Source organism: Eleutherodactylus coqui, chromosome 5 (genome assembly GCF_035609145.1).
Source record: "Eleutherodactylus coqui strain aEleCoq1 chromosome 5, aEleCoq1.hap1, whole genome shotgun sequence".
NCBI classification, from domain to species: Eukaryota; Metazoa; Chordata; class Amphibia; order Anura; family Eleutherodactylidae; genus Eleutherodactylus; species Eleutherodactylus coqui.
Genome location: NC_089841.1, coordinates 258,612,024 through 258,639,113, shown reverse-complemented (window position 1 = coordinate 258,639,113; position 27,090 = coordinate 258,612,024). Strand labels below are relative to the sequence as shown.

At 46.9% G+C, this 27,090-nt stretch overlaps 1 protein-coding gene across 12 annotated transcripts in view; it reads right to left on the bottom strand.

The window, feature by feature from the left end:
- JSRP1 (junctional sarcoplasmic reticulum protein 1) overlaps positions 1–27,090 on the bottom strand; it is a 93,216-nt gene that overhangs the window by 29,321 nt on the left and 36,805 nt on the right. For 11 of the 12 annotated variants that reach the window (XM_066604576.1, XM_066604579.1, XM_066604584.1 and 8 more), the window contains one exon: positions 2,182–2,348. The exons of the other annotated variant lie outside the window; for it this stretch is intronic. The gene's annotated coding sequence lies outside the window, so the exon portion shown is untranslated. The remainder of the gene's footprint in view (positions 1–2,181; positions 2,349–27,090) is intronic. 12 annotated transcript variants of the gene reach the window in all.

Here is a 27,090-nt window from a genome sequence, read left to right as displayed (position 1 = left end):
ATTGTCCCTTGTTCAGACACATACCCATTGTGGCCCTAATCTTATATCTGTATGCACAATGGGACCCAAACCGAAACTTTTTTTTACCTTTTACGTGATCGCCATTATCAGTTGGCACTCGGATACTGCTCCAGGCTCTTGGCTACCTTTAGTAGCCAGAAGCAAGGAGATTTTAAATTACCCAGGCCCTCTCCAGCTTTTGCGCTTACGACCCCCATTTTGCAGATGGGCGCATGTGCCGAAGTTGGGGATAAAGATCCCATCGGGGGACATTGCCGAAGGCCTTAGGTAGGTAATTTCACCTCCCCTCAAGGTGAAATGTTAACTTTTTAAAAACTTTTACGTGATCGCAGTTATCCATTGGATAGCGACAATCATATGACCAGGGACCACATACCGCGGCCCCTTGTGAAATCTCCAGGCACTCGGCTACATTTGGGGTGTTAAGGCCTACCAGTAAAAATCATTCTGGAGGCCCAATGTACACTCAAATGCAAATATTACCTAATGTCTGTTTGCAAATTTCCGGCTACCGAATTCTCCATACACATCAATGGAATGGTGGCTACATTTGTGTGCAGCCTAGTTTCCACTGAAGTATATGAAGAACCCGGCAGGTGAGAACTGCTGGACCCCCAATCAGCTGATATAGTAGGTGAGGATTCCAAAGGCAGCAGTCATGGCATATCCTGTAAAGGGTGAAATTACATGTAACAGCCACAGAGTGGCCGAAAAAAGCATGAGAATGCAGTTTTTTCAAACTGACTTTTAACATGTATGTAGTTTTGCATGTGAGCAGCAGTTTTACCTACAAAACTGTGTGTAAGGTGACCAGACATCCCAATTTAGGCAGGACACTCCCGTTTTGGGGCCCTGTGTCCCGCTTTCTGCCGCAAGCCCAGCAGGACACCCTTTTGTCCCGCTTTCTGGTGACGTCTGTTTACCATTAAAGCGATTACTGTCCGAGGTGCCGCAGCTCCCCAGCCGGTAATCACTCTGCAGCGCTGCAGGCCGGTGAACACACTGCCACAGTAAATTCAGCATTTAAAAAAAGTCAAAATGTGTACCATTGCTGCAAAAAAAAGATGGTTATGGGGCGACTAAAAAACTATGTCTAAATAAATTAGGGGATAATACAAGGATCTCTCCCAGGATCTATTTATACCAAGGACTGTGAGGGTAACAAGAGGGCATTTTCTACAATTAAAGGAAAAAAGCTTTCATCACCAACACAGAAGAGGATTTTTTACTGTAAGAGCAGTGAGACTGTGAAACGCTGTGCCTGAGGACGCGGTGATGGCAAAATGGGTAAGGGAGTTTAAGAGGGAGCTAGATGCTTTTTTAGAGCACTACGACATTACAGGATATAGACATTAAATAACTAGAATGGTTGATGACCTGAGTATTTTCCATTTGACGGTCTTAAAGTCAGGTAGGAAGTTTTTCAATGTTGATCCAGGGATTGTTCTCAATTGGCTTCTGCCTTAATGTATTTTTTTTTTGCCTTCCTCTGGATCAACAAGGGGGGTGAAAACAGGCTTAACTAAATAGACTTTTGTTTTTTTTTCAGCCTAACAAACTATGTTACATACACAATTGACTCAGATACAAATTATTAATTACATAGGAAAACACAAAGAAAGGGTACTCATAAAGTGATTGCAGAAGAATATAGGGAAAATTTTCCAGATATAACTAATGCCGTTATAAACAGCGGTTGTAAACAGCGGCCATCAGATTACAGCTCGCATTTAGCTGAAACATAATGAAAATGAATTAAATGATCCTGCTTGGCGAAGGTATAGTCACACTGCGAGGACACCATGCAATGCAAACCTCTTTGACAGAAACCATTCTACACTGTATAAAAGGGTTTATAATGAGCTGTATCAGTATGAAGAGAACACCAATGAATGGATGACATCCGGGACAGCGGCTTCCCTTAGAACCTGCTACTTTCCTGCTTTTAGATGGGTCCACTGCATTCGAAGGAGTTTGTTAACTTAAGTGACTGCCGGCTTACTGAATATAGACCCAAGATCTGTCTCACACGGCTACACAGGACTGCTTTATGATTCATGCCTCGTTTTCTGATGCCCCAGAAGGTTCTCAGTATTTGTTTCATATATTAACTCTAAAATTATACATTTGCGAAAAATAGAAAGAAAAAGGCCGCCTTACCTTTAGCACTCAGACCCTCGCCACATGTCCACACCCCGCTGGCATGCAGTGAACGGCTAAAAATAAAGAGACAGGTGCAAATCTCGCCAGCGTAGAATGACATCCAGTCATGGGGAAACATGAGCCACGTAGACGGGATTTTCATATGTCACTATAGCTGAAGATGGCTAGATAAGAAAAGGAAACATTGTTTTATCATCTTCACACCATCAGTCACACTTTTTTTCGAACTTCGAATATCTGATCAGTTTGCATTAGTTTTAACCACGTAATAGTCAGTACAGTTCAGACTATGTGGACCCCCAAGAATTGGGCAATTATTGTGCTCTAATATATTTAAGGCCCTATTTGGAGGGTTTGTTTTTTATAGTGAGAAGTTGTCTGAACACAGTTGCCTCACTTACGGTCCATCCAAACTTTCTATAGAAGTGATATCAGCACAAAACCTGTGCATCAGGACCTTCATGAATTGGGTTTCCATGATTAAGCAGCGGCATACAAACCGAAGATCTCTAAGCACAATGCCAGGCGTTGATGGCAGTGTTGTAAAGCACCACTAAACTCGGGAGCTCTGGAGTGACGAGTCTTCTTTCACTAGCTAGCAGTCTGATGGATGAATGTGGTTTGGTGGATACTCAGAGTACACTACCCACTGCAATATATAAGGTCTATTGTAGAATTTGGTGGCAGTGGTGTATTGGTAAGGGGCTATTTTTCAGGGTTCCAGCTAGGCCCCTTTAATTCAGTGAAGGGTGATGTTAAGGTTTCAACCTACAGTTGCAAGAAAAGTAAGTGAACCCTTTGGAATAACCTAGATTTTTACATTGATTAATAAAATGTGATCTGTTTGTTATTTAAGTAACAAACATAGACATACAGTCTACAACTAATAACACACAAACAGCCGTACCATGTCTTTTAGGCCGCCTGCAGACGAGCGGGTCGGATCCCGACCCGAGCGCCTGCAGGGACGAGCACGTACTCACCCGCGCCCGGCGGCCCCGACTCTTTCATGTGCTGGCTGCCGGCGCATGCGCAGACCGGAGTCGGTGGCCGGGAGCCCCGCACAGAAATAGGGCATGCCGCAGTTTGTTTGCCACGCGAGATTTTGCGCGGCCAGACCGCAGCCGTCTGCATAGGAGTGCGTATTGTAATGCACTCCTATGCAGGCTTACAGTGGCGGAAATCCCGCCGCGGAATTTCCGCCCGTGTGCAGGCGGCCTTACTGAGCAGTCATTCACAGTACAGGGGAAAAAAGTAAAGACCCATTTAGACACAACGATTATCGCTCAAAATTCGCTCAAAAGCCATCTTTTGAGTGATAATCTTTGTGTGTAAATGTGCCCATCTTTCAGTTTTCTGTCGAACAACGGGCTTCAGTTCGGCTTGAAATCTATAATTCAGCAGAACAGCTGATAAGATGGACCGCATGCTGTGTCCTGCCTGGGGACTGCTGTTAACAGCTGATTGTCTCAGCTGTTCTTAGCTGTCATCCCCACCAGCAGAAGAAAAGGAATTTATTCAGAGAACAGCAGGCGGTCCTCTGAATAAATTCAGCTCCTGGTGGCTCACACGCTACTAATTGGTACTACTAGGCATTAGAACCAATTAGTAATTTATGCAAAATGATCGCTTAAAAGCCATCTTTTGAGCAATCATCTTTGTGTCTAAACACAATGTAATGGCCAAGTGGTTCCTACAGAGCATTCACAGCAGCACTTGTCCTGTCTCACCTGTCTATGTGCCGTCCTTGGACACAGAAGGTGTTGTACGTCTGAGAAACCCTGTTTCTCCCTCTCTTCTTAGGCTAGAGCTTAGCTCTGATGTCAGCTAGTGCCCTATTGGCTGATAGTCAGCTCCAATCTCACTGGTGCAGAGGCAGCTCTCAGCTGTCATTCAATAGCTGGGAGCTGCCTCTGATTGGTCCCTGTGCTCAGCCAATCAGAGGCGGCACTCACTCACCCATTCATGAATTCATGAATGGGTGAGTGAGAACTGCCTCTGATTAGTGAGGGCTGTGACCAATCAGAGGCAGCCCATTCAGCAGGCGGGGATTTTAAATCCCCACCTGCTGAATACTACACAGAGCAGTTCAGGAGAACTGCCGGCCTGACGCGGCTGAACTCCGGCTGCAGGGAAAAGGTGAGTATACATTTTTTTTTTATTTTTACACATTTTAGGATGATTTTCAGGGAAGGGTTTATATTTTTAAGCCCTTCCCGAAAATTCATCCCACGCTCGCCGGCAGCCCATTGCTTTCAATGGAGCTGGTTGTATTACCGGCTCCATTGAATTCAATGGGCGACATCGTTCTTCTCTGCCACAGCTGTTACAGCTGTGGCAGGGGAGAACGATCTTTAGTATATGTTCTCAATGGAGTCGGCGCTGCTGCCGCCGGCCCCATTGAGCGCATATATAGAACACAGCGATGCGCAGAATGCACATAGGCGCGTTCTGCGAATCGTTGTGTCCTATAATTGATTGCACATCCGCATAAAAAGTGGACATATGACCGATCCCATATAGATCTGCAGATCGCAAGCGTGTCTGCAGATCGGACCAAAAAACGGTCGTGTGATCGAGGCCTCAAGATGAAATCCTGATTTATACATTAGGTCATTTTCTGATGAGGCATTCACTTTAATATGACAGAGAGAATAACAGTGGCGAGAACAATGTCACAGGGACCTCAAATGTTAGTAAACTTAAAAACTGTTTGACAATAAGAACAATGTATAATTGAAATTTTATAAAAAATACCTTAAAGCATAATACATAGTAACATAGTATGTTATGTCTTTTTTTAGCCTATGTCCATCTAGTTCAGTCTATTAAACCTGTTAAAGCATCACTGTACCTCCTAACAGAACCATGATCCCTAAGCATACTGCACACGCCACCAAGACTCGATTTCCAACGTCCAGGTAGACTTTGGAGTAGCTGTTACAGTTTCCTGACTTGAACCCCATAGAAAATCTTTGGTTGGATTTCAAGAAGACCACTGCAGCATACAAACTCAAGAATATTAGTGAACTGGAAACCACTGGCCACAATGAATGGGTAAGATTCCTCAAGAACACTTTCAGAAGCTGGTATATGGCTAAGCATTATCTTTGCAGCAGGTCAGGTCACCTCTGAATTCTGCTGAACAAATTGTCAGCTGAAGGATTCTATTCTCTCTCAGAAGGGAACTTCCAGAGAATCAACTTCCAACTTAATAGAACTGCCTGAACTCTATAAAGGATTTAGGGGTGTTTTCAACAAGACAAAAGCTGACCAGCTAGCTACCTCCTCATCATCCTAATGACTGTCCTACTGAACTTTTACCTGGTGCAGCAATACCTTTTGGACATAGTAACATATTATGCTAGGCCAAAAAAGCCCTCTGTCCATTTGGTTCAGTCTATTTCTCCCCAATGTTGATGCAGAGCAGTGTTTCCCAACCCCAGGCCTCAAGGCACCCCAACAGGTCATGTTATTTGGAGTTCTTCAGTATTACACAGGTGATGTAATTATTGTTAGAGCTTCAGATATTGCCACAGGTGTTCTTACTATAGGATATCCTGAAAACATGACCTGTTGGGGTGCCTTGAGGACTGGAGTTGGGAAACACCGATTCAGAGGAAAGCAGAAAAACCCCAATAAGTTAAAAGGCAATTTTCCCCGTTTAATCTGCGGATCACCAACACTTTTGAAATAATTAACATGTAATATTGTAATGTTCAAAAAAGGCATCCAGTCCCCTCTTAAACTCTTTTCTCGAATTCACCATCGCCACGTCCTCAGGCAGAGAGTTCTAGAGTCTCACTGCTCTTACAGTAAAGAACCCCCTACTATGTTGCTGTAGAAACTTTCTTTCCTACAGATGTAGAAGGCGCTCCCTTGTTACAGTCACAGTCCTGGGTATAAATAGATGATGGGAGAGATCTCTGTACTGACCTCTGATATATCTGTGCATAGTTATTAGAGCTCCCCCTTGTTACAGTCCTGGGTAAAAATAAATGATTGGAGAGATCTTTGTACTGACCTCTGATATTTTTATACATGGTTCTTAGAGCACCCTCTTATTACAGTCCTGGGTATAATAGATGATGGGAGAGAGCTCTGTATTGTCCCCTGATATATCTATACATAGTTATTAGAGCGCCCCCTTGTCACAGTCCTGGGTATAATAGATGATGGGAGGGATCTCTGTACTGACCCCTGATATATCTATATATAGTTATTAGAGCGCCCCCTTGTTACAGTCCTGGGTATAATAGATGATAGGAGAGAGCTCTGTATTGTCCCCTGATATATCTATACATAGTTATTAGAACACCCCCATGTTACAGTCCTGGGTATAATAGATGATGGGAGAGATCTCTGTATTGACCCCTGATATATCTATACATAGTTATTAGAGCGTCCCCTTGTTACAGTCCTGGGTATAATATATGATGGTAGAGATGTCTGTATTGTCCCCTGATATATCTATACCTAGTTATTAGAGTGCCCCCTTGTTACAGTCCTGGGTATAATATATGATCGGAGAGATCTTTGTACTGTCTCCTGATACATCTTGTTATTTGTATAGCGCCAACTTATTCCGCAACGCTTTCAGGTAATTTATTTATTTATTACCCCCCACCAAGGATGGAAGGCTGAGTCAACCTTGAGCCGGTTACTTGAATCACACGGGGATTGAACTTGCAACCTTCAGCTCGTGAGCGAGCTTACACTCTGCGAAAAGATCTCTGTAGTGCCCCGTGATATACTTATACATATTTATTAGAATGCCCCGTTGTTACAGTTCTGGGTATAATAGATGATGGGAGAGACCTCTATATTGTCCCCTGATATATCTATACAGATAGTCCCCGACTTGCGAACATTCGAGTTACGAATTTCGCTAGATACGAACTATCTGTACAGCACAGTATGATGTCATGCTATGGCAGTACATCATACTGTGCAGGGATCGAACAAGCTTCTATCAAGCCTGATAGAAGCCTGTCCGGTCACATCGCGGTTGCGAGGCAGCCGGGGGCCTTCTGAAAGGCCCTAGGGCTGTCTATACAGAGCGCCTATCAAGCCGTGCGCTTGATAGGCTCTCTGCATAGGCAGCCCTGGGGCCTTTCAGGAGGTCCCCGGCTGCCTAGCAACCACACAGCATCCCGCGATCTCATCGTGGGACGCTGTACGGGCCCCCTGAACGTCGGGTGCAGGCTGTTTCTTACAGCAGGCACCCGGCGGCAGCAGTTCCATCGAGCCGCGCCGCTTGTCAGAACTGTCAACACTTTAAATACCGCTGTCAGAGCGGTATTTAAAGTGTTAACAGTTCTGACAAGCGGCGCGGCTCGTCGGAACTGCTGCCGCCGGGTGCCCGCTGTAAGAACAGCCTGCACGAGACGTTGTATGGAGCGGGATCCACCCGCGATCCCCTCCATACAACCATTTGTTCGACTTGCGAACAAAACGGACTTGCGAACAGGCTCCTGGAACAGAACCTGTTCGCAAGTCGGGGAGCACCTGTACATAGTTATTAGAGCGCTCCCTTTGTTACAGTCCTGGGTATAATAGATGATGGGAGAGATCTCTATATTGTCCCCTGATAGATCCATACATAGTTATTAGATTGCCCCTTGTTACAGTCCTAGGCATAAACAGATGATGTGAGAGATCTCGGTACTGACCCCTGATATATTTATACATAGTTATTAGTGCGCCCTCCTGTTACTGTCCTGGGTATAATAGATGATGAAGATATCTCTGTACTGACCCTAGGTATTGTAGTCTGCCCATTCCATTTATTATTTTAGTTGCCTGCCTTTGATCTGTTCAAGGTCTGATAAAGGCTGCCTGCAGACGGCCGGGTTGGATCCGGCTGCGAGCCCCGCACAGAATTAGAACATGCCGCGGTTTGTTTGCTGCGCGGGATTATGCGCAGACAAACCGCGGCCGTCTGCATAGGATTGTGTATTGTAATGCAATCCTATGCAGGCGTCCAGGGGCAGAAATTCTGCGGGGAATCCCGCCGCGGAATTTCCGCCCATCTGCCGGTGGCCAAAGCCTTCCTCAGTACCGATGCCCAAAACTGTACACAATATTCTATGTGTGGTCTATAAATAATACTAATGTGCATTTTATATACTTTAAATCCAAACTGCTACTACTACAAAATCAATTGGGAAACGTTTTTAAATTTATCCTCTACTTTGTTTTAATTCCTCTGAAACACCTAAAGACCTAGCAGACTGTAAATGCTGTTTTGAAAACTTTGAAGGGTGCCTTTTTTCACCCCTTAACTCTACAGGACGTACATTTACGTCCTGCAGCGTCGGGGTGTGTATGAAGATAGATCATGGGGCAACCTTTCTGCCTCCAGAAAGCGCTGCTCTCATTGGCCAAGCGCTGCCTGTGAGTGGCTCAGCGCTCTAACCAGTGACACCAGCACTTTCTAGGGACAGGGATTTTTCAATCCCCAGCTTTCAGAACACAGAAGACAACTGCTGGGGCAGGAGATAGATATACTGTTGACTCATGCTCAGTCTATGATCTATTAGTATACCCAGGTCTTTTCCACATGTGCTTGTGCTTAGCCCAATTTCTCCCATTCTGTATGTGCTTTTTTTCATTTTTCTCGCTCAGATGTAGGACTTAGCATTTCTCCTTGTTAAATACCATTCAGTTAGTCACCACCCACTGTTGAAGCTTGTCTAGATCTTTTTGAATAGTCTCTCTCTCTTTCCTGGTGTTAGCTATCCCTCCTAGCTTTGTACTGTCAGCATATTTGATCAGTTTTCCCTCAGTTCCCTCCCCCAGATCATTTATAAAAATGTTGAACAACAATGGGCCCAGGACAGAGCATTGTGGTGCCCCACTCGAAATATTCTTCCAATTGGATGTGCTGCCATTTATGACCACTCTTTGAATACGATCACTTAGCCAGTTGTCAATCCACCAAACAGTTGCCTTGCCATCCCATATTTGATTATTTTGTCAATAAGGATGATATGAGATACTTTGTCAAATGCTTTACTAAAGTCAAGATATACTATATCCAGCACATTTCCCTGGACAATCCAGTCAGTGATTCTATCATGGAAGGAAATTAGATTACTTAAAGCAGAATCAAACAGGTGGGAACTTGAAGTGCCGTGAATAAAAACTCCTTTTATTGTAATCTGTGCATATAAAAATCACAGGTCCAGAGGACTAGTTTCAGCTCCGATGTCGACTCCGGCGTCCCGGAGCTCTGCAGTCGGGGCTCTCCCGGCGGCGTGGGGCAGCCAGCGTGCGGCGGCGTGGGCGTGTCCGCCTGTAGGGTGACGCCCGCTCTCCCCCACCTTCCTTATGCACAGTGGGAGAGTCGGCTCCTCCCACTCTCCGCCCCCGGGCGGGGGCTTGAAGTTAAAAGGCTGGCAGTGACCTGAGCTCACTGCCAGTTATTGGTTCTGCTAGCCTCTAGTCAGGTCTGTTCCAGTCTGCCCTAGTTGCTTGTCAGTATCCTTGCGTTTGTCTGTGAGCTCCACCTCCAGCCTTGATTTACCTAGCAAGTTTTGTTGGTCTGTTACACCTGCCTCTTCTGTCGGCACTCTGTCCCCCGTTAGTTAGTTCCATCGTGGTAGTCGCCAGGTCCCTAGCCAGTACAGGGACCACCACCCAGTTGTCCGCCTGGGGTTAGCCAGGGCCGAGGCAAGTAGGCAACGACAGTGGGGTGCGGGAAGTTCAGGGCACCCCATCTGGCGCTCGGGGGGCAGAGTGCCATAATAATAACTGGCCCTTTAAAACTGTTTGTCATGGAGGCGATCAGGTCCCTCACGAACCAGCTGCAGGCCCTGGGGCCTGTGATCCAGGATTTATCCGCCCGCATGGCGGCACAGGAGCAGCGGGGGGTGTCGCAGGGCCGGACGCCTCAACCAGCCCAGAACCCAAGTGCCCTCTTCCCGAGGTGTTTTCTGGGGAGAGGAACAAGTTTTTTGTTTTCCGACAAGCGTGTCGCCTGTTTTTTCGGATGTGTCCCCGTTCTTCCGGGTCGGAGGCTCAGAGGGTCGGGCTGATAATGTCCCTGCTGCGGGGCTCTGCCCAGACATGGGCCTTTTCCATCCCCGAGGGTTCCCCCTGCCTGCAGTCCGTGGACTCGTTTTTTCAGGAACTCGAGGGTATCTTCGACGAACCGGACCGAGCGGGGTTGGCGGTTTCGCGGTTGTTGGCATTGCACCAGGGGTCGCTTTGTGTGGAGGATTATTGCTCCAACTTCAGACGCTATGCAGGGGATACTGCATGGAACGATAGCGCTCTGAAGGACGTCTTTTTGCAGGGCCTCTTGGATGCGGTAAAAGACCTGTTGATTTCCCATCCCGTTCCCGGGTCCTTAAGGGAGGCCATGGAGCTAGCGGTGAAGGCAGATAGGAGGCTCAGGTCTAGGAAGCAGGATAGACAGGCCCATAGGGTCAGGGAGGTCATTTGTCCTGTTCCCTCTTCTTCCGTACCTGTCTCTGTTCCTGAGCCAATGGAGGTGGACCCACTGGACCCCAAAGAGCGACGCCGGATTCGTTTGGTGCATCATCTCTGCTTCTACTGCGGGAAAGCTGGACATCGGGTGATCACCTGCCCCCTGAGGCTTCAGTGCTCACAGTCCGAACCGGCGGAAGAGCTCCGAGTCCTAGGCGATTGCAGGGAGGATCGCCTAGGACTTCAGGTACTTCCTAAACTGTTGGTACCTTGTCAGGTTAGATTCTGGAATTTTTCCTGACCCGGTAAGGCGTTTATTGATTCCGGAGCAGCCGCTAACCTGATAAGCATGAGTTTCGTTAAACCTTTGATGGCAGAATTTGTGGCGCTGGAGACGCCAATTCATTTTACCAGTATTGATGCTACCCCTCTCTCTACAGGCCTGGTACGATGGAGGACCCCAGGATTACAGTTCACGGTGGGGGTTCTCCACTCGGAAGAACTGTCTTTCCTGGTTATGGAAAAAATGTCGGTTGATGTGGTGCTTGGTATGCCCTGGTTGGCACTGCACAACCCCCAATTTGATTGGTCCACCCGGGAATTGACTCATTGGGGATCATCCTGTCATAATCACCTGTCTACCATAGCTGTGTGCTCCGCAGATACTGTGCTCATTCCGGAGTATTTGTCAGACTTTCAGGATGTATTCTCCAGAGAACTGTCTAAGGCTCTGCCTCCTCATAGGGAGTGGGACTGTGGTATTGATCTGATTCCCGACAGTCCCATCCCTAAGGGAGCCATTTTCAATTTGTCAGGCCGTGAGCATGAAGCCCTCAAGTCCTATATCTCGGAGGCTCTGGCCAACCGACATATCCGGCCGTCCAGGTCCCCTGCTGGGGCAGGTCTCTTCTTTGTAGAGAAGAAGGACGGGACACTAAGGCCTTGTGTGGATTATCGGGCCTTGAATAAAATAACAGTGAAGAACCAGTGCTCCTTGCCCCTAATTCCTGACATGTTGAATCAGGCGGTAGGAGCCCACTGGTTCTCCAAACTGGACTTGCGGGGGGCTTACAATTTAATTCGGATTAGAGAGAGAGATGAATGGAAAACGGTGTTCAACACCCCGTTAGGACACTTTGAATGTCTGGTCATGCCGTTTGGACTTTGTAACGCTCCCGCTGTGTTTCAGGGGTTTATGAACGCTGTCTTTCACGACTTCCTGGGGGTATTTATGGTCATCTATCTTGACGACATTCTGGTGTATTCTCCTGACTGGGATACACATTTGCAGCACCTGAGGTTGGTTCTGATCCGTTTGCGCGAGTACCAACTTTTTGTCAAGTCCGAGAAATGTACTTTTGGTTCTAAAAAAGTATCTTTCCTTGGTTATGTGATTTCACCCACGGAGATTCAGATGGAGTCTGATAAAGTAGCTGCAATCTCCCATTGGGTCAGACCAGACAACCTTAAGGCTCTCCAGCGGGTTTTAGGTTTTGCAAATTTTTACCGCAAATTCATTAGAAACTACTCTGTTATTGCTCAACCCCTGACCGACCTGACTAAGAAGGGCGCCGACTTGGTAAAATGGTCGCCGGCAGCCCTTGAGGCCTTTAGTCAGCTAAAGAGGGCATTTACGACTGCCCCGGTGCTAATACAGCCGGACGCACGACTACCTTTTTTCATTGAAGTAGATGCGTCTGAGGTGGGGACAGGAGCAGTATTGTCGCAGGAGGTCAGTGGGAGATCTGGGTATAGCCCATGCACGTTCTTCTCGCGGAAGTTTAATTCAGTAGAACGCAACTACGACGTAGGTATCCGTGAATTACTGGCTATCAAATGGGCTTTGGAAGAGTGGCGACACCATCTTGAGGTTGCTAGACACCCAATTACCGTGTATACTGATCATAAGAATCTGGTATATCTCGCCAATGCTAAAAGACTCACAGCTCGTCAAGCCAGGTGGGCGTTGTTCTTCGCCAGGTTTAATTTCGTCGTGACATATATCCCAGGGGAGAAGAACGTGAAGGCGGACGCCCTATCACGGAGTTTCGGGGTGCCGGAAAGTGAGACTATGACTCCCGAGAATATCTTGGCACCTGGCGTGGTGGTGGCAGCTGTAGAGTCTAACTTCGTCCCCCAACTACAGAATGCCCAGCAGGACGCTCCTTCGGAGGTGCCGGAGGGCAGATGGTTTGTGCCAGAGACCTTACGTCTTCGAGTCATGGACGAATCTCACTCGTCGGTTCTCGCAGGGCATCCAGGGTTTCAGGGGACCCTGGATCTTTGTTCCAGACACTTCTGGTGGCCAGGCATGGCTCAGGAGATCCGCAACTTCGTTAGGGGATGCTCGGTCTGTGCTCGCAACGAGTCGACGGCGTCCTCCGGAGGGTCCCCTGAGACCGCTACCGGTTCCTTCCAGTCCATGGTCGCAGTTATCGGTAGACTTTATCACTGATCTACCAGAATCCCAGATGTGCACTACTATCTTAGTGGTGGTCGACCGGTTCTCAAAGATGGCACATTTTGTGGCGTTAAAGAAGCTACCTTCGGCAAAAGAATTTGCCAAGATTTTTGTAACAGAAATAATTCGTCTACATGGGGTGCCCCAAAATATTGTATCTGATCGCGGGGTTCAGTTTGTGTCGCAGTTTTGGCGTGCCTTCTGTAGAAACCTGGGAACGTCGCTTTCCTTCTCGTCAGCATTCCACCCGCAAACTAATGGTCAGACTGAGCGGAAGAACCATGATTTAGTGCAATATTTACGGTTATTTGCTAGCGAAAAGGCTCATCAGTGGGCAGAGTTCCTGCCGTTGGCAGAGTTTGCACTAAACAACCGCCCTTGTTCTTCCACTGGGGTATCTCCATTCTTTTGTGTATACGGTCAGCATCCTCGTTTTCTTACAGCAATACCTACTCCTTCGGTTTGTCCGGCAGCGGATGTCGCCACAGATACGCTTCGGGGAGTATGGGAAGAGGTACAGAAAAACTTGGAAGCAACGGGGACTCGTATGCAGTTGCGTAGTGGGAAGAGTCTGTCTGTATCTGAACCGTACAGGGTGGGACAGAAGGTATACCTGTCTTCTAGAAATCTCAAATTGAGGGTCCCATCCTTGAAGCTAGCGCCACGTTATGTGGGTCCGTTTGTCATCACACGCGTGGTAAACCCGCTCGCCTACGAACTGGGTTTGCCAACTACATGGAGGGTTCACAGCATGTTCCATAAGTCTTTATTGAAACCTTTTGTCCCTTCGGTGATTCGGGTGGCAAAATCTCCCCCCCCCCCCCCCCGCTCTCCCCTGCTCACTCCCGCAACACACCGCTCACCCCGCTGGCACCCAAATCTTATCTGACGAGCGGGCAGGTACTCGAAAAGGACAATACTCGCTCAAGTATTTGTCCTTAGTGAGTATGCTCGCTCACCTCTAGTCCTGACATTTAGAATCAGGAAGCACTACGGGATGCGCTGCAGCAGACAGTAAGGACCTTTTACACACGCAGATAATCCTTTACATTTTCTCAGCATTTTTGTCGTCATAGCTTAGTAATAACGCACCTATTGATTGATCATGCTTGTCCAGAATGGAATGTCCTGATTCATTGGGGTTTTTGACTGCTACTGTTTGCAACGTAAGTTGGATGTCGTTTCAAGTAATAGTCCAAGAAAGCCCAAATTTATAAGTTTAACATATTGTAACTGAGACCTGTGTAAAACTTGTCGGACCAGTTTAGGCCGGGCTCACAGGAGCAATGTACGTGCGCATGATACGCGGTGAATGGAGTCAATGAAAGTACATTGATTTATTTATTGATCTATTCCCACTTGCATATATTCATTGTTTATTAAATGCGTGTAAAAAAGAGCGCAGCATGTTCTGCTTCATTGCATATTACGCACGATACAACCCTATTGTTCTCCATGGGTGCGCATTAAATTAAATGACCTAGGAAACATGAGTTAAAAGCTGAAAAAAAAGAAACCCAGAAGCCTGTGCATGACGGCATGTGTGAGATATGCTGCCAAGGCGCAGGCATATGCGATCACAAACACAGTGATAGGCAGCTCCACATACTGGTAAAACGCTGCATTTTACCGTATGGTCGCGTGAACCCACCTTAATACAATGGACAGCTGCTGCATCCTGCAGATATTCCTGGGAAGTCCTACATTGGGTTCTAGGAGTCTCCATGCAGCAGTTCCCTTCTAGCCAGTTCTGTTCATCAGTGTGATGGCTATAAAGGAAGTTCTTACTAGAAACTCCCTTCTAGCTTTTACTGCTGACAGACGTAACGTCTGGCTGTGTAAATTCATTCATTTCTGAAGTCTATGGTGGCAAAAAGAGCTCCTTCAGCACATGTAATTGGCTGAAATGGCTCATCCAGAGTTATTTGCATACTGTACTCGCTATCTCATGTCTGCCCTTATGACTGATGCCCTTGAAAATAATGTCTTAACGAATAGAAAAATGTAGCTTCTTGCCACATAAATACATCACAGAAGGGGAAATATAAAAACAATCACAGAAAATGGCCATATACTTACTGACTAAGGAGGGCATAGGACTGCATCCTCTCACCATGCCGGTAGTAGACTACCAAATGAGGGAGATAATTGCACCTATGAGGGACACCGATGAGACAGCCACTCACACAACCTCCTAATATAGAGGCAGGACATATCAGAAGGTCTGTCACTCTGTATCCATTCTGTGTGGGAGTATACACCAAGCTACCCCCCTCTATATTAAGAGGCAGTGTGAGTCGCTGTCTCATCGGTGTCCCACACAGGTGTAATTAGCTCCCTCATTTGGTAGTTTGCTACCTGCATGCTGAGAGGATGCAGCTATATGCCCTCCTTAGTCAGTAAGTATATATCCGTTTTCTGTGATTGTTTTCTTGCCACTTAAAGAGCAGAGAGAAGGAAGCAGTTGATGCCAAGATTGCATGAAGGATGGTAGTATGAAGTCTTACATGGCAACTGCAGGGTCTTCTAGGTCTGTCTTCTAACCTCTTCCTGCTGGTGGGTCACATTGGTCAGCAACATTTCATTGTTGATCCTTTGCCAGAGACAATGCGGTTTGTGACGGCACTGCCACACATGTTGGGTCTTGACGTATTAACACAGATTCATTTAATTGCATCTGAAATAGAACCTTCTTTCTTCTTACAAAGGGATAGTCATAGTGTGTAGCCAGAGGGCCAAAACAGACAGATACTCTTGTTAGATATATAAGGGGAACCCAGAACATACGTACTGTTTGAACCATTTTCTCAAATGTTCATATGAGATGACAGCCAGATCTCCGATGGTGTCCATGCTCACAAGTTACAGCTAATTGGTTTGGATAAATGTATAATAGAACACATTTATCCACATAAACTACATTATGGGGCTGAAAGTTAGTGCATGCCAGAAGCTTGACTCTTTCAGTGTGCCCCTCCCATAGAGATGAAGGGGAGATGCGAGCACAGAGTCAAGCTGCTGGAACGCACCAACTTTGCAGGGACACAGTGCTGAAATGAGGCGCCTGGTGAGTATGATACACCAGTCTCCCCTTTTCCTCACCTTTGAGCCCCATATTGTAGTTTGTCGAGCTGAAGAAATGACAGTGTCCCTTTAATTGCAATGATTCCACAATTCCTTTTCCAGTATATGATAGTTACAGGAAGAATTTGGGAAGTTTTTCTAACACTAAAATCTTTCAGAGGTAGGTAAATCCAAATTTTTTGGCTACTGTGGGTCTTATCCCCAAAAAAGGCAAACTGGGTATTCAAAACTGAAATTAATTAGTCGGGGAAAGTCGTCCAATGTTTTATTCATCGAAATTGTTGTTGTATGTGTGATTTTAAAGCATCTCTTCTCAAACTGTGAAGAGGACCTCAATGACTTTTTGGGGAAGTTCAGGGAGTTTTGACAAAAGTGATTATTTGCTTAGAAGACTTTTCTCTGGCTGCAGCAGTCTTTGATTTAGAAATGAAGCCTGCGTGAAATCAGAGACGTGTAGAAGAGTAGAGAGACCCTGAAACCACCCTCAATCAATTGGGCATTTGAGTTATTATCCTTAGCTGGCAAGCTTGCATTAACCATTTCACTTTCAGGACAGTTGTCACACTTTTGACAAAAACAAATAAAACCTCTCCTATTCATCAGATGCGCTCAGGTGAAGGAGGGGTTAGTCCAATCTCGAAATGTGTTGTTTAACCTACATCTGAGTAAATTTTGTAAAACTAACCCAGACAACCGTGGATTACTTGGGCAGTGCCAGCAATCTCTGGTTTTCTTCTATATATGCATGCCTTTCCTTAAAGTAGTGTTCCAATTTATTTTAGTTTTTAGAGTTATCAACCCTCTGCCCCAAACAATAATTTAATATAAATGCTTTTTCTTGCACCGCACTTTGACCTCTTTGCTTTACCTTTGGTGTATGATGTTGGTGTCATTAGATGACACACATGCTCACCGGTGCCGTAAAATCATCTCATGTGAGTTTAATACATTCAGGGACGGTCAGGCGGGTTGAAAATTACAATGTTAAATCTATGAGAGGCACTGCTGTGCTTCAGGCATGCGCTGGAATGAGTGAAGCGCTGCTAAGCAACACAGCATCACTGCTAGGCTGCACCATACACTGCCCAATCTAGAAGCGGAAGAGAGACAGACTGACAGAGAGAGAGAGACCGTGATACAGAGACAGAGTGAGAGAGCGATAGAGAGAGACAGTGAGAGAAAGAGCAATAGAGACAGAGAGAGATAGCGATAGAGAGAAACAGAGAGGGCGAAAGAGAGACAGAGAAACACAGAGAGAGCGATAGACAGAAAGAGAGAGCGATAGAGAGACAGACATAGCAATAGAGAGACAGTAAGAAAGTGATGGAGAGAGAGAGTGATATAAAGAAAGTGAAAAAGAGACAAAGAAACAAAGCGATAGAGACAGAGAGCGATAGAGAGTCAGACAGAGAGCAATAGAGAGAAAGAGAGAGCCGTAGAGAAACCGACAGAAAGGGAGACTGATAGAGAAACAGACAAAGAGAGCAATAAAGAGACACAGAGAATGGTAGAGAGACAGAAACAGACAAAGAAAGAGCGATGGAGAGACAGAGAAACAGAGAGAGAGCGTAGAGAGACAAACATAGAGAGAGAGAGCGTAGAGAGACAGAGCGCAATAGATAAATAGAGAGGGATAATTAATGGCCTTTCCTGTCAATATCTAAACAGTGGGGCCCACCACTTGGACATCAACTGACAACATGGGAGTAGCCATATGGTGAGCTGCAACATATGCTATATGTTTACAGACCTACTAGAGAAAAACCCAAACTTCACCTGCCAGAAATGCAATTTTTGTGTCTCTACTGGAGGAAAAGATGCACAGTCTTACGACAGAATCGCTACACTGAAACTCATTAGGGAAGATGAGGATTTTCTTGACAAAGCAGAAGTAAAGGCCCATTTACAAACAACAATTATCACTCAAAATTTGTTCAAACGATGGCTTTAGAGCAATAATAAATGCGTGTGAATGCTACTGTCTTTTATTTTTCGTCTGAACGATGATTTTTAGTTGAATTTAAAATCCATCGTTCGGACAAAGAGCTAATAGCAGGGACCACAAAGAACAGCTGTGTTCTCCACGGGAGCGCTGATGACCTTGTATTCAGCTGCAGTCCCATAGCAGAAGAAAGGGGCTGTATGCAGATAACAGACTACCTGCTGTTCTCTACATACAGCTCACAGAGGCTCATTGACATACAAATAAAGCTAATAAGCTGCTAACAGGCATTAGTGCCCATTAGCAGCTTATGCAAATTGATCACTCAAACTGTCATTCTTATCTTTTGAACAAATTTTGAGCGATCATCTTTGCGTGTAAATGGGGTTTGAGTTTTCAAAATGTTGAAGGAAAATAAATTTTGCAGTGTACCAGCAGAAGCGGAGGAATGGAAGCATGTGACCCCTAAGAAGCCGGAGGATCAGGAGTCAGTCAGCAACCATACTGCTCAGGGACCAACACCAGGTTCTCACGCAGAACAATGAAGAGGTACATCAAGAAATGACTTTACCCAGAAACAACTCAGAATCCCCTTAGATGGAGAAAAAGAAGTGTTGGGAAGAAGAGGAGAAGAGTGCTGGTTATGGGGGATTCCCTATTGAGAGAAACAGAAGCTGCTGTCTGCAGACCTGACATAACCTCGCAAGAGGGCTGCTGTCTTCCGGGTGCACAGATTAAAGATATGTCTGATAGGCTATCAAGACTCTTCAGTCCTACAGAACAACACCCATTTCTACTAATACATGTAGGGACAAATGACACTGCAAAAAAGAACCTTGCAACTATCAGAGGTTTTGAAGACTTTGGCAGGAAAGTGAAGGAAATAGGAGCACAGGTGGTCTTCTCATCCATCCTCCCAGTGGATGGCCATGAAATAAGAAGATGGAGCAGGATTCTAGAGGTGAACAACTGGCTACATCGATGGTGCCGTCAGCAAAGATTTAGATTTCTAGACTATGGAGTGAAATACCTATATGATGGACTGCTTCCTAGAGACAGGTGGCACCTTACAAAAACAGGTAAGCATATATTTGGTGGGCGCCTTGCTTCACTCATTAGGAGAGCTTTAAACTAGAACAATATGGGAAGGGAAGTGAAAGGCCAGGTAAAAATATACAGCTAATTAATACATTTGAGAACCTTGCTATTAGAAGTGGAAAAAAGGAACAAAGACAAAAAATTCTGAAGAAAAGTAGAGGAGCAAGAGACACCGATCACAAACTAAAATGTTTCTACGCAGACTTCCGCCCAGGACACAGGGGGAGCAGGACGTGTCTCATAGAGCTCCTGCCACATACACCTCCCAAAGACATCGGGACCCTTTGGCAATCCAAACAAAGCAGCTGCGGGGGAAGGACATCTCCCCCGCTTGCTTGGCGGAAGCCCCCTATGCCGACAAGGGGCCTGGAAGACCTCCGGTAAATCTCCCGACGCGACCCGCGGGAACTGAGAACCGGGAAGTGGACGCGGGGGGACAGAGGACGCAGAACCCACAGCCAGCCGGGACCTTACCTCCCCCAAAGACCTCCGGTAAGACCAGCTGATCCACCGGCCGCCATCCAAGACATACCGGAGACACCAGGAGCGCCGCAGACCGGCCACGCTCGCAGCCGCGGCCTGCATTTCCGGTCGCGAGAGCCGCGCCTGACCCCGCCTGAAGCCGCAAGGAAAAGGAGGACGTCGGGAGGCTGCAGGCGGCCGCGGGAGACCCTCCGAAGGTAACAAGACCGCCGGGGCACCGGAGGCGGACAGCGGCGGGAACCGCGCCACATCCACCTGGCCGCGACAAGCCCCATTTAGCACCACACAGGGAAAACAGTCCCGGAAAGCGTCCGGATGACCCGAGGGGCCCCCTGGGTTGGTGATACCCCTCCCGAGAGCCGACTGGGATACTGCGGCCTAGCGATACCGGAAGCCGCGGCCTAAATTTCGGCCGCGACACCCGCGGCAAACTCCACCCACCACAACAGACAGGGAGAGGAGCCGAGAGGCATTAACTGAGTGTGGGGACACCACACAGCCACACCGACGCTGCAGAGCGGAGCCCTGGGCGTAACAGGGACACAAGAGGCCCAAAAGCCTTACACAAAAAGCAAACCCCCAAAGTAAAAACAGGGGGAGACCACTGACCCCCCGCGGGTCCCATCCCAACCAACCAAAAAAGAAAAAAAAAAAACACCAAAACCTAAGGAAAAACAAAAAGTGAAAGCACACAATAAAGAAGACCATAAGGGACCCCCACCCAAATATAAGCCCTGACAAAACCCCAATAACGCAACAGCAACAGAAGAAAGAGCTGAACGGCAGCCACAGCAAGGGAAAACCCCATACTCCTGCACAGACACAGAAAAAAGGGCCCCAGAACAAAACCGGGAGCACAGGAGACACAAGCCCCCCAAACAAAAGAAAATATATACATAAGTAAAAACTGCAGGAGATCATAGCCCCCCCCCCCCCCCGAAACCCATTTAAACCGCAAACAATACCCACATAAAACAAAGAAATACTGGGACACAAGGGGAGTGGGAAAGAAAGAAAACGAAACAGAACTAAAAAAGGAAAAAGTCGGGACCTGACATAAGGACTAGAGATGAGCGAACGTACTCGTCCGAGCTTGATACTCGTTCGAGTATTAGCGTGTTCGAGATGCTCGTTACTCGTGACGAGTACCACACGATGTTCGAGGTACTTTCACTTTCATCTCTGAGACGTTAGCGCGCTTTTCTGGCCAATAGAAAGACAGGGAAGGCATTACAACTTCCCCCTGTGACGTTCAAGCCCTATACCACCCCCCTGCAGTGAGTGGCTGGCGAGATCAGGTGTCACCCGAGTATAAAAATCGGCCCCTCCCGCGGCTCGCCTCAGATGCATTCTGACATAGCTGAGGGAAAGTGCTACCGTGTTGGAGCTGCTATAGGGAGAGTGTTAGGAGTATTTTAGGCTTCAAGAACCCCAACGGTCCTTCTTAGGGCCACATCTAACCGTGTGCAGTAGTGTGGAGGCTGCTTTTTGCAGTGTTGCACTTTTTTTTTTTTTTTTTGTATATCGGCCGTGCAGAGCATTGCGCCCTGCAGTAATTATACATACTCCAGGGCCAGTAGTGGTGGTGAGGCAGGGACAGAAGACATATATTTATTGAATATAGGCAGTGGGCCTTTCCAAAAACATTTGGGAAAAAAAATCTATTTGGGCTGCCTGTGACTGTCCTCAGTGTACTGGGTCTGTGCTGGGTGTAGTTGTCCTCCTAATTCATACGCAGCCAGCTAAGTGTTACAGCAGGCTTGCGCAAAATTATTTCCTGGCTCTGCTGTGCGTTCCGTAAGCGAAGTCAGCCTCCAACCACAGGCCAATAAGTGGCACATTTAATTACAGCGTTCTGTTTCTGCACTACTGGTAATACAGCATGCTGAGGGGTAGGTGTAGGCCTAGAGGACGTGGACGCGGGCGAGGACGCGGAGGCCCAAGTCAGGGTGTGGGCACAGGCCGAGCCAGTGCGGTGGCCAGGGGTAGAGGCAGGGCCAGACCGAATAATCCACCAACTGTTTCCCAAAGCGTCCCCTCGCGCCATGCCACCCTGCAGAGGTCAAGGTGCTCTACGGTGTGGCAGTTTTTCACAGAGACGCCTGACGAACGACGAACAGTGGTGTGCAACCTTTGTCGCGCCAAGATCAGCTTGGGAGCCACCACCACCAGTATGCGCAGGCATATGATGGCCAAGCACCCCACAAGGTGGGACGAAGGCCGTTCATCGCCTCCGGTTTGCACCACTGCCTCTCCCCCTGTGCCCTAACCTGCCACTGAGATCCAACCCCCCTCTGAGGACACAGGCACTACCGTCTCCTGGCCTGCACCCACACCCTCACCTCCGCTGTCCTCGGCCCCATCCAGCAATGTCTCTCAGCGCAGCGTCCAGACGTCGCTAGCGCCACTGTTTGAGCGCAAGCGCAAGTACGCCACCACGCACCCGCACGCTCAAGCGTTAAACGTGCACATTGCCAAATTGATCAGCCTGGAGATGCTGCCATATAGGCTTGTGGAAACCTAGTCAGCTCAATAGACTTGAGCCCTAGCCTGCTCTACATCTCATTTTTTTCTTCCTCTGCGTAGACTATATCTAAGAGTTCTATCGCAATAAGGATTTGAGAACTACCTATGGCGTGATCTGAGAGTTTTTTAGCTCAGTTGCCACTCTAACACCATTGATTCTAATAATTAAGAGGCTTGAATTTTTGTTGGTAATCTAAACCATCTGCTACCACTAATTTAATCCTGGCATAGCACGGTCAGCTCCACTCTGTGGCTTCTGATCAAACGGTCAGCTTTATACTTTGGCTTCTGATCAAAAGGTCAGCTTAATATTGTGGCTCCTGATGAACCTCTCCCAAGGGATTGGGGAAGCGCGGTGAGCCTGAACCTCAACGATTTTTGTGACTTATCTGTCACTAGTCGGTGCTTAATTATATGAGCCTGAGCCATGTGACTTCTCACACATCATTGTGACTAGTCCTTAGGTGCATCACTAAATCATATGCACGTAATACTGACCTCTGTCATTATATATGGAGCTTGCACCTCAACGATCTCTGTGACGTGCCATCTGTCACTAGTCGTTACTTAAATACATGAGCCGGGTGACTTTCCGCACATTACTGTGACGAGTCACTAAGTGTATCATATTAGCATATACATCTCATGTATTACCTGATACTGACCTTTGCTACTGGATGAACTCTGTGCACACCTTCATGGTTACAAGTTGCACTTTTACATCCTTCCTCTTCCTTTTGGTGTGTCTTTTTATGTTGGTCTGTATTGTTGGTCAGCCCATGTGTTTTTAAAGAGTTTCTAATAAAATGTACTATTTTAGTCTATATCTGTGAAGGGCTTCTTATATACTATATATAGACTTCCCCGTCTCTGTGATTAAATACCCAGTTCAAGGTCTTCAAAAAAAGCAGTGGCTTGGCAACAATGATACTCCATGACTGGCAGGACAGACAACCCCGGCGGACTGTGAGGTGTGTGCCCACAGAAAAACCCGCAGACCACATAGAGGTGCCGTCCATGTGCTGTCCGATTTTTACATTAGATTAAATGGGCTGCTCCATATAATAATGCAACTAGGAAATCAGAAAAGATCTTCAGGTTTTTAGTGAGACGATAACCGACTATGGAAATTCAGTGTTGTTGGCAGAAGTCCTCTAGAGCTTTAGGTTTACCTACTTCAAGCTGGATTATTATATAGCCAGAGCGCAAGGTATTATCTGAGAAGTTCGTGACTGAGAAAACTGCCCCATTTCTATGTCCTCTGTATGTGCCTCCATTTTATTGAGTCACTTGTTGTCATTCTACGTATTGACATTCAATGGGCCATTCTCTTCATGAAACGGACCAGAATGGCACATGGTGTGACTTTTTTCACATGGACGATTATGTGAAAAATTGTGTGAATAAACCTAATTGGCTACTATGGCGATTATGCATCTGTGTGCTGTTTGATGAAAAGCACATGGATGTCAATTACAAGTGTGTAAACGAGACCTAACAAGAAAGTCCATCTGATTCTCAGAATGATCTTCTATCCCCGTCTCGACTGCACAGTGTAAATATACAAAATACGGTCACAGGTGTATGAGGCGAACTTTGGAGTGGAGTCCGCTCCATACCCGGTGGGCGTCAGCTGTTTCCAACAGCCAACAACCGCCAGCAATGGCTGCAGTTGGAGTTAGCGCCAATTGTAGCCGTTACCAATTTAACAGCTATGAGCATATATCTAAACAGACAGCTTGAGGGACCATCCCATCCCCTGTCATAGGGCTTAAAGGGGTTGTCCGGCCACACAGGGTGAAATTGTTTCATAATAACACTGCTTTCCTTTCACTAAGCACTCTAAAGCACCGCATACATGGGTTCAAAATGGCCGGCATATCAGCTGTAATGTCTGTTTCTTACTCCGTAAACTGATGTTGAAAGCAGTTTTCAAAGATGGCGCCGTTGTGTTGCAATCTCACAATACCTGCGCCTTCCCCCTCTGTGTGCGTACTCCCGATGATGGCAGGACGCATTGACATGAAGACCAGCTTCTCCCGGCCGGCACAGCTCCCGTCCAGGCCCTGCCTACCTCCATTGCAATAAACGTCAGACTCTCCTGGCCCCGCCCGCTCTAAGTTCACTCTACAGTACAGGACGTTATCCTACTGTAGCGTGAACTTAGAGGGGGCAGGGCATGGGCAGGGGCTGTGCGAGGCCAGGAGAGACTGTCTATTAGTTCAATGGAGATGGATCAGGTGTGATGCAGCAGCTTTGCAGACCATCACCGGCTTAGATACGTCTGCGGATCTGCTGTAAGCAGATGTATTTAAACCGATCATGGGTGATACATCTGCTGAACTACTGTAGCTGAGCAGATTCTGAGTGGTACATCAGCTGAGCAGATGTATGACACAGGATTGACTTAGATACATCAGCTCCGCAGACAGTATCACACATGAAAGTTGCCCCAGCAGTAATGATGACCCCCAACAGTTGCCCCAGCAGTAATAGTGACCCAACACAGTTGCCCCAGCAGTAATAGCGACCCAACACAGTTGCCCCAGCAGTAATAGCGACCCAACACAGTTGCCCCAGCAGTAATAGCGACCCAGCACAGTTGACCCAGCAGTAATAGTGACCCCCCACAGTTGCCCCAGCAGTAATACTGACCCCCCACAATTGCCCCAGCAGTAATACGGACCACCATCAGTTGCCCCAGCAGTAATACTGACCCCCCCAACAATTGCCATAACAGTAATACTGACCCCCAACAGTTGCCCCAGCAGTAATATTGACCCCCAACAGTTGCCCCAGCAGTAATAGTGACCCCCAGTAATTGCCCCAGCAGTAACAGTGACCCCCATCAGTTGCCCCAGCAGTAAAAGTGACCCCCATCAGTTGCCCCAGGAGTAATGGTGAACCCCAACAGTTGCCCCAGCAGTAATGCAGACCCCAGTATTGCCCCAGCAGTAATGCAGACCCCTAGTATTGCCCCAGCAGTAATAGTGACCCCCCAATAGTTGCCGCAGCAGTAATAGTGACCCCCAATAGTTGTTCCAGGAGTAATACAGAGCCCCAGTAGTTATCCCAGCAGTAATGCAGACTCCCAGTAGTAATAGTGACCCCCAATAGTTCCCAAGCAGTAATAGTAGCCCCCAATACTTGCCCCAGCACAATTAGTGACCCCCAATAGTTGCCCCAGTAGTAATAGTGACCACAATAGTGCCCCCCACACCCTCTTACCCTTCAGCTGAGGACAATCGGCCGGTGGATGCTGCTGTTCGACATCAGCTCCGGATTGTCAGCGAAATTGACTGGACCACACATGTGCAATGGAGGAGACAAGCGTTCCTGACAAGCCCACATGCGTTACTGTGCAGCAAATGAATAACAGAGATGGCTGGATTTGTCGTATCCAAGGACGATGGAATGGTAAGCACGTGTGTGTGGGGCTGGGGGTGGGGTGGGGGGGTCCCATTCAGGTAAGTATATAACTTCTTATGGGAAAACACATCTATTGTCGAATACCTCCAAACAAACATTTTGTCATACATCATACAAGGTTTATGAACCTCTTCAACCTCCATAATACATCTGATGCCTTTAGAAGAGAATCCATATCCTAAGAAGAGATATGGAATTTTATAACCTTATTAATACCGCTACGTTCAAATCATAATAGAGCTTCTTCTGTCGCAGAAGCACACTCTGAATCATAACCCTCTTCATCCTCAGAATCGTAAGATTATGATTCCTTGGTCTCTTTCAGGGAAGAAAACTAGGATTCAGTATAGGATATCACATAGAAGATTTTACTTCATCTCTTAACGTTAAACCCCATTCATCTAATAGAGATAGTTGTTCTACTTTAACTCCTTAACCGCTTCCTGTCTTAAGTTCCATTTAGACGGGACGAATGTCAGGTAAATGATGCCCAACACCCGTCCCTGTGGGGCCAACAGTGGGACGGGGAGGCTGGAGGAGATTTCTTGCCTCACACTCCCCCGCCCCTCTCCATTGACTTAACATAGCGGACATTCAGTACTGAACGGCTGCTATTTACACTGAGCGATCAGCGAATCGTCCATCGTTTCTATTATATATATAAAATTGAATGTATGTCTGCGTGTCTGTCTGTTTGTCCTTCATGCGCTACTACACCATTCATCCGATCGCCATGAAACTTTGGGAAGTTGTTGAGTACACTCCTGGGAAGATTATAGGCATAGTACATTTATGCTACGATAAATGGCGCGCGTGCGTCGTCGACAGTTACGACCCCCCCACGTGGATCGTTCGATTTCCATCATTGCAACTAATTCTCTCACTTCCCGATGTCGTAGAAACATGAAATTTGGCACGAGCATTGACTATGTCATAAATAGGAAAAGGTAATGGGTCCCAACTCGATTATTCAATTCTATGCACAATAGAATTAGCGTCCAAATTTTACGTACGGAATCTAATTTTCTCGCTTCTCAATGTCATAAAAACTTAAAATTTGGCGTGAGCATTGATTATGTCATAAATAGGAAAAGTTCAAGAGTCCCAACTCGATTATTCAATTCTATGCGCCATAGAAAATGATATTGGTACACCCTTAAGATATGGTGGGGCGATGGGCTGCAGCAACTTTGCAATGTAAGAAAGTGCTATCTATTTTTGCCCTGATGTGTACTATAGGTGATCGGGTGTTGGTGCTGATGGCACACCAAACCATGACTCCAAGTTGACAAGCTGAGTAGCGATCCAAAATGGCAGAAGAATAAGCCCAATTGCCAAGTTGCCTCCAGCCTTGCTATCTGCGATCATCGTTGCTGAGACATTCATCATGCCAAGCAGTTCTGGAGCTACACCAAGTGTTTATGATGATTGAGGGGTGTGAGGGACAGTT